Source organism: Myotis davidii, unplaced genomic scaffold, assembly GCF_000327345.1.
Source record: "Myotis davidii unplaced genomic scaffold, ASM32734v1 scaffold394, whole genome shotgun sequence".
In the NCBI taxonomy this organism is placed as follows: domain Eukaryota; kingdom Metazoa; phylum Chordata; class Mammalia; order Chiroptera; family Vespertilionidae; genus Myotis; species Myotis davidii.
This window is the reverse complement of record NW_006287548.1, coordinates 4,648,729-4,655,496: the sequence shown is the minus strand read 5'-3', so window position 1 is coordinate 4,655,496 and position 6,768 is coordinate 4,648,729. Positions and strand designations below refer to the sequence as shown.

Sequence of the window (6,768 nt, the reverse complement as noted above, 5' to 3'; positions counted from 1 at the left end):
AATTGCTGTGGTCAGAAGGAAGGAAAGGCAGTTGAATAAGTGGGAGGGGTTTGGGGTTGTCCAGAAATGGTTGTTTGGAGCCCTGTTTTGAAAGGCCTTTAATGCGTTCGGACCTTTGTACTACAGGAAAATGTTAAGTAGCAAAAATAAATGATCTGATGTACATGAAAGACCATATGATGCCAGCATGCAGGAGTCGGGTTATAAGAATCAGGATAAAGCATGCTCGCCCAAGCCCACTGAAGGGTACAGGTCAATGTTCGGGAGGCTGGGCTGAAGGAGTAAGAGTGCCCAGCCCTTGGAGGATGAGGTAACTCAGTAACCACATAATGATTTTCTCCTTCTACTTAAGCAAAAACCAGACTTCTATTGGCTTCTAGGTCTTTCCTAATTGACTGAGATAAGGCTGCCACAACTGGTGTACAGAATTTTCTGAAGGCAAACATCCAGCGAGATTTAACTTACCAGACCTCCCACAGTAAGTGATTTACACTCATGGCCAGTAAAAGAACTAAACGCATAATATCCATTCCTAGAATACCATTCTGTTATTCTAGGTATTAGAACAAGGCAGCACTCATCCACACCCAGTTTTTGTCTTTTCCTATCTCCATTTGGCCCAACTGTTAAAAGGCAAGACGTACTAACAGCACCCTCCTAACAAGAACTACAGCCTTTGCAGCAGGTGGTGCCCACCTCTGCCTGCAGAATTGCAGCCCAAACAATCTGCTCGGATCTGCCGAAAAGTCAGTAGAATGTGCTTCTGAGTCAGCCTGTTAAGTAGGAGGACTGTTATTGTTATTTTAACTCCTGCTGGAGTATGTGGGCAATTCTCCCTCTTTCTGTCTCTAGTTAACCATGAGACACCCCTCTTCAGAACCTCACCCCTGGAACAGGTTCTTGCTCACCAAGAGCCAGAACAGTCTGAGGCCTGCATATACCTGTGGACTGACAGCACAGATTAGGGTAGCCTTTCATAAAGGGGCCATCTGACATTCTAATTTACCAATAGAATCTATTTTTAGAATGTTAAATGTGCCTTTAAAATTGTTCACATAGAGTGCTATGGACCAGAGCTGAATGCTGATGAGACAGTAATCAGCACAAATCAAGGTATTTTATTTTCGGAGAGCAGGGTGACAATACATTTTCTTTCTCTTTTCCTTAGTCATTGGGGTACTGTGATCCTACTGTTTGTCTTTCTCTTGCCAAATGTTCTCAACAATGTAAACACTCATCCAGTGCTGCTCCTAAGGAATATTAAAAAAATAAAACAAAAAATCATCCTATTTTATAGAAAATTGTCTAAAGGCTAGACTTCGCCATCTATAAATGATGAAAAATATATATCTATTCTGAAAATAAAGCAAAATCTAAGCAATGTCAGGGTGTACCAAATCTTATTGTATAGATAAAAGACCTGCATGGAATAATAAAATAAATATTTTTGATCTTTTAAAATGGTTTTCTCATTCTGATTTGTCCCTAATTTGTCTCTTTGTTTTGGTACTAGATTACATATTAGCAGAATAAAGTTTTGTCGTAATGCTGTAAAATGACGTGTCAAAATCATCCATGAAAGCTTGTTAGCATTTCAGAATTGCTGCACTCCATGAAGACAAACTGAAGGAACCTTCAAAAGGGCAACAACCATCACTGATGTGCATTAAGGATACTGTGTGCTGAGCATCATTCCAGATTAACCCTTGCATACTCATTCAGTCCTTCAACAAGTGAGGGTCCATCAAGACAAAGACACTACTCTAGACACAGCTCAGAATGTCACACAGTCTCTCCTCTCAGTGGGAGGAGAGAATATTGAGATGATATCAGGGAGGTAGAAGATGGGTTATATAGCATCTTGCTGGATCACAGTATGAGTGTGGGAATGATTCTGACTGTTATGGGCAGAACAAGAGTCCCATCAGTGGTTGGGGGGTGGGTAAGAGATCAACCGAAGGACTTGTATGCATGCATATAAGCATAACCAATGGACACAAGACACTGGGAGGCTAGGGGAAGGTCAAGGGGAGGAAAAAAAAGGAGACATATATAAAACTCTTTGTAATACTTTAAGCAATAAAACAATCTAAAAAAAAAGAGTCCTATCAATGGATTAAGTTCTATTAAAGGCCACACTAAGTGAACAACAGATGAGAGGTCAGAAAGAGTAAGCACGGGAGGCTACTGCAGGAGTCAAGGTGAGAGAGTGGATTCCAATGATATATGCAGAGATCATGAGAAACAGCCAATTCTGGACAGGCATGATCTTGGTGCTATGAAGCTTAAGCAAGTTAAATAATGTGTCTCTAATAGACAGTGGAATGAAACCAATTGTCAGGGCTGTTTACTACTCTGTAATGTTTACAGGGGGCTTCTGTGTCCAAAAGATGATGATATATCAACTTTTTACATTTAGAGTTAAATGTATTAGGTTTGAAATTTTTAATTCTAAATTTTACAGAATAATGAGTAACATTAGCAAATAACTGCAAAGACTTTTATAAAGCATTTTCATTCCTGTTATCCCATTCAATTTAATCTAATTGGCACGGTTCAGTGATTGCAAAACTAAACGATGTCAAGATAACAAAGCAAAATAGAGGTATCTAATGAAATAGTCACATTTATGGTATCACTGAATGAATCACTGCTCTTCCCAATGGCCTGTTTTCTCACTGTAGGTAGATATTGAGTTTTCTTTGTTTTTTCTAACATCAGCCTTCTCAACCTACTTAAAAGAATCCAAATAAATTTTGGTGGAATGAATTAAACTGATAGTTTCGTGTCAAATAGGTTAGGTGCTCCCAATTCTTTTCTGGTCGGCATTGTAGCATTGGAGTCTGAGAGCAATGAGTTTGACTTCAGGCTCTGCAATTAGTATCTGATCTTGAGTAACTTACCAGACATATTTGGGCCTCAATTTCCCCATCTGCAAAATTGCCATGCACTTCTGACCTGTGAGGCTTACATAATACTTTCCACTTACTCATATTTGCCCAGCAAACGTTAGTTTATCTCTTCTTCCTCCCCTACAAATATATGAAAGATTCTACATCTATAAATATTACTACTGTTTATTGACATTTATTTTACCTTAAGTAAATTCTGAATTAAGTGTGTTTGAGAAAATTAGGAAAAATCATTTTTTTAAAAAAGGTTCTTTCTCCCATGATTTTTGAAAAGAATATAAGCTATTAACATGGGGCAAAGAAGACTTTTTCTTTTAAGTATCTTTTAATTTCAAAGGTAGTATTTTGTTTTTAGGAATAGTCAATATTTCACCTATGGGGAAATAAATCATATTTCAGTTATTGTGTTATGACAAAATCAGTGAATCGTGAGTCCCATTAATTAGCAAGATCATTATAGCCGATAAAAAAAGGCGGGCTTTTCTAATGAGAAAAAAAAAAAAAGAAACATAAACCCAACTGTCATGGCATCATGTATTAAGAACTTTGGATTCCTGAACATGCTTTGATAGCCATGCTTAAACCACCTTCAAAATGCTGAACATCATTTAAAAGTAATATTAAATTAGTATTATGCACCAGATGATTGAAACATTAAAGTGAACCAACTTGCTGACAGAATGAATCAACCAGATCTTCCTGTATCAAAATGGATGGAGCTCTCAATATAATGTTAGGTGAAGGCAAGCTGCAAAAGAATATCTGAGTATGATGCCATTTATGTAAACTCTTAAGATGTAAACAATCATATGGCATATTGTTTCATGCACATGTCATTCAAGTATCGAACACACAGAGAGAAGGTTACGTCATCTTCAAGACAGTGCACCTTTTAGGAAGAAAGGAAAGGGAGCAGGGAGAGTTTTTGCTCTTTTGGTGATGGTTTATTTTTTTAGAAAAGATTTGAACATCATATGTGGTGATCACTCCATAAGGTATATAAATATCGAATCACTGTGTTGCATACCTGAAACTAATATAATAGTGTGTATCGACTGTAATGAAATTATAAACTTAAAAAAGATTTGAACAAAGCTGACTGTTAGCATTGGCTTAATCCATGGGACTTATACTTAGGTTATTTATTATAAATTTTCTATATTTCTCTTTGAAACCTTTGTATTTTTCTTGATTAAAAATAAAATAATAAAGAAATAAAAGCAGTACAGCATATATTGCTGTGGCCAATTTAAGGTGGGATATTCAGTACCTCTAATAAAAAGAAATTAGATTAAAATGCATTATTTATTTCCTAGAATAAAAAAATCATTCATTTGTATTCTTTCTGTAATATTATGCTCCTTTTATTATAGGAATTTTGAGTTTAAAGAAAGATGGAAAATAAAGAAAAATATTATTTCTGCTTGTAAACTGAGCTAAGTGTATACATTTCTTTATTTACTCATATAATAACTATAAAGTAACAAATACAAACCTGAAATAAATGTTTGCCTACTGTGGCTTTTTTAGTAAATTCATTATTTTTTTCTTTTATAAATTCAAATGGAACCAACTCAAAACATAGGTGGACCTTATTGCTAGACTTTTCTGTCACAACATGAAACTACTCCTACAATAGCAGCTGGGGTTGGTGTTCTTTACAGTGTCGGATGCTCCCAGTATACCAGTATACCACCTTGGGTGAATTATACGTGCCTGCCTCCTCTCTCTCTTGTCTCATGCCTCTAATTTATAAAATGGGGATGATCCCTGTTATTTACTCACAGGGTTGTTTGTTGTAAGAAATAAATGATTTAAGTTATGCAAAGTAAGTCACATAGGACCAAGTCTGGCACATAGTAAATGTTGATAAAATACTACTGGTATTGGTAGTCATAGCAGTATGACTATGTTTAATCCTCATTTCAGAAAAAGGTCTTTTCATCTGTTTACTATTAAATCATTCAAAACATTAAGTGTTGTTTTAATGATCCTAATTGTATTCACTGTAGAATTCATGTTATTTCTCCCTTATCAAAATGAATTTATATTCATTTAAAGAAGATATTTAAAAATATATTGTTAACAGTTATTTTTCACAATTGTGATGAGGCTTACCTATTCAAGGAAGTAGTAAAATGGTAAAGATTGTTACGTTGTGTTCTCAAAACGTTAATAATAGGTTCTGGCTTCTTTCTGTAAAAAAAAAAAAAAAGAATTTAGAAAATCACTAATTTACTCTCTGATCCATGTACACTTAATTACATCATGTAAATAGAAACCAAATTCAACTTGTGCCTTTCTCTTTTTATATTGGGTAACTAAGAGACCAAGAGATAAATTCCAGGGTGGCTCTTTATAGTCCTAACATTGAATATTTACAATCTACTAGGTACTCTTTCAGAGGTATGGAATAGAGCAGTGAAAATGCTAATTGTTGCAAACTTTTCTTGCTTTTCAGCTTCACTCCAGTGAAGCTACATATATATTATATCCAAGACAAAATAAAGTTTAAGTTGTTTTCAGCTAATAAATTATAGACCTTTGTATTCTCTCCCAAGAGAATGTATTTATCCTGGTAGATTGTTAATTATATCCAGTTAGCTTTAAAGGACTGGGCCTCCTGCCCAGTTTGTATTGACTCTCCCTAGCATAGGACTTTTTTTTTCTTCTTAACAATGAATTAAATTTTCTCTAAAGGTACTAAACTTATTTTGACATACAGAATCTTAAAAGTCATTGTAGATTATTACTTCTGCTTAGAAATTCCACTAGAACAATACAGAATACTTCCTACGAATGTGGTGCCTAGAAAAAAGCAATTACTAGAAGGCACTGGGCTTGTTTTGTCTCTCATAAGCCATTCAGGTCTAATCATCTTTATCTACAGAGAAGACTACAAAGGGCGAACCATATATAAATAATTGTCCTTAAATGCAAGGGGCAGAGTTGAGGCCCAGTTTGAAGTCCTGCTGTCTTACAATGGGTGTCAGTAAATCTAAGTATCTCCACGTGTTTTCATCAGGGCCTGTATGATTTCACCCCTTATAGGGTGGAGCCCATCATATCCTCAGGAAAGATGTTGCTGTACAAGAATGAACCCTAAGACTCAAAATGAGATTGATAGCTATTAATTCTTCTTCTAGTAGGAAATGTAAACTTGAAAAGACAAGAAGCAGGTGGCTCTGTTCTTCTCCATGACCTTTCCGAGAACAATGTGTATATGGATATGAGCAGGCAAGGGTTCGATGAAAAAATAACAAACACTTACTGGCTCAGGTCCTCTATTAAGTGCTTTTACATGTAATTATCTCATTTGATCTGTAAGCCATCACATATGATGTGCAGTGGAGAACAAGTCTGTTAATGCATATTAAAGGTAGAAAGGCTTAACATTTTTTAAAAATAAAAAATATTCTATAGGCATGAAGAAACAGTGGAATTCTCAATTTCTTCAAATAATTTGATAGCTAGTTTAGAAAAAATAATTGACCACCCAGACCTCCGAACAAAGGTATTTTTTTTCTGTTTGTTTTTTCTATTTTTGTTTTTTCCATTTACTCCGGTTCAGTGGTCCTCAAATTTGGAATATATTTTTAAATGACATCATCCTATATAATAAAGAGGTGACATGCAAATTGACCATCATGCCCTCGCACAAGATGGCCACACCCACGTGGTCACAAGATGGCCTGCAGGGGAGGGCAGTTGTGGGCAACCAGGATGGTAGGGAGGGAGAGCAAGGGGTGACAAGGCCAGTAGAGGAGGGCAGTTGGGGTAAACCAGGCCAGCAGGGGAGGACAGTTAGGGGTAACCAGGCTGGCAGGGGAGGGCAGTTAGGGGCAACTGGGCCATC

The 6,768-nt window shown here is 36.1% G+C and overlaps 1 long non-coding RNA gene across 2 annotated transcripts in view; it reads right to left on the bottom strand.

The window, feature by feature from the left end:
• Positions 1–861: 861 nt before the first annotated feature.
• The window catches only part of LOC102759854, a 36,231-nt gene continuing 30,324 nt past the window's right edge, over positions 862–6,768 (bottom strand). The window contains exons 3-4 of one of the 2 annotated variants that reach the window (XR_435433.2): positions 5,031–5,108; positions 862–871 (exon numbers count right to left, since the gene is read on the bottom strand). This is a non-coding gene — a long non-coding RNA (uncharacterized LOC102759854). Of the gene's footprint in view, positions 872–1,098; positions 1,251–5,030; positions 5,109–6,768 lie in introns of those variants that run through there. The other variant, XR_001513136.1, reaches the window with a different exon arrangement.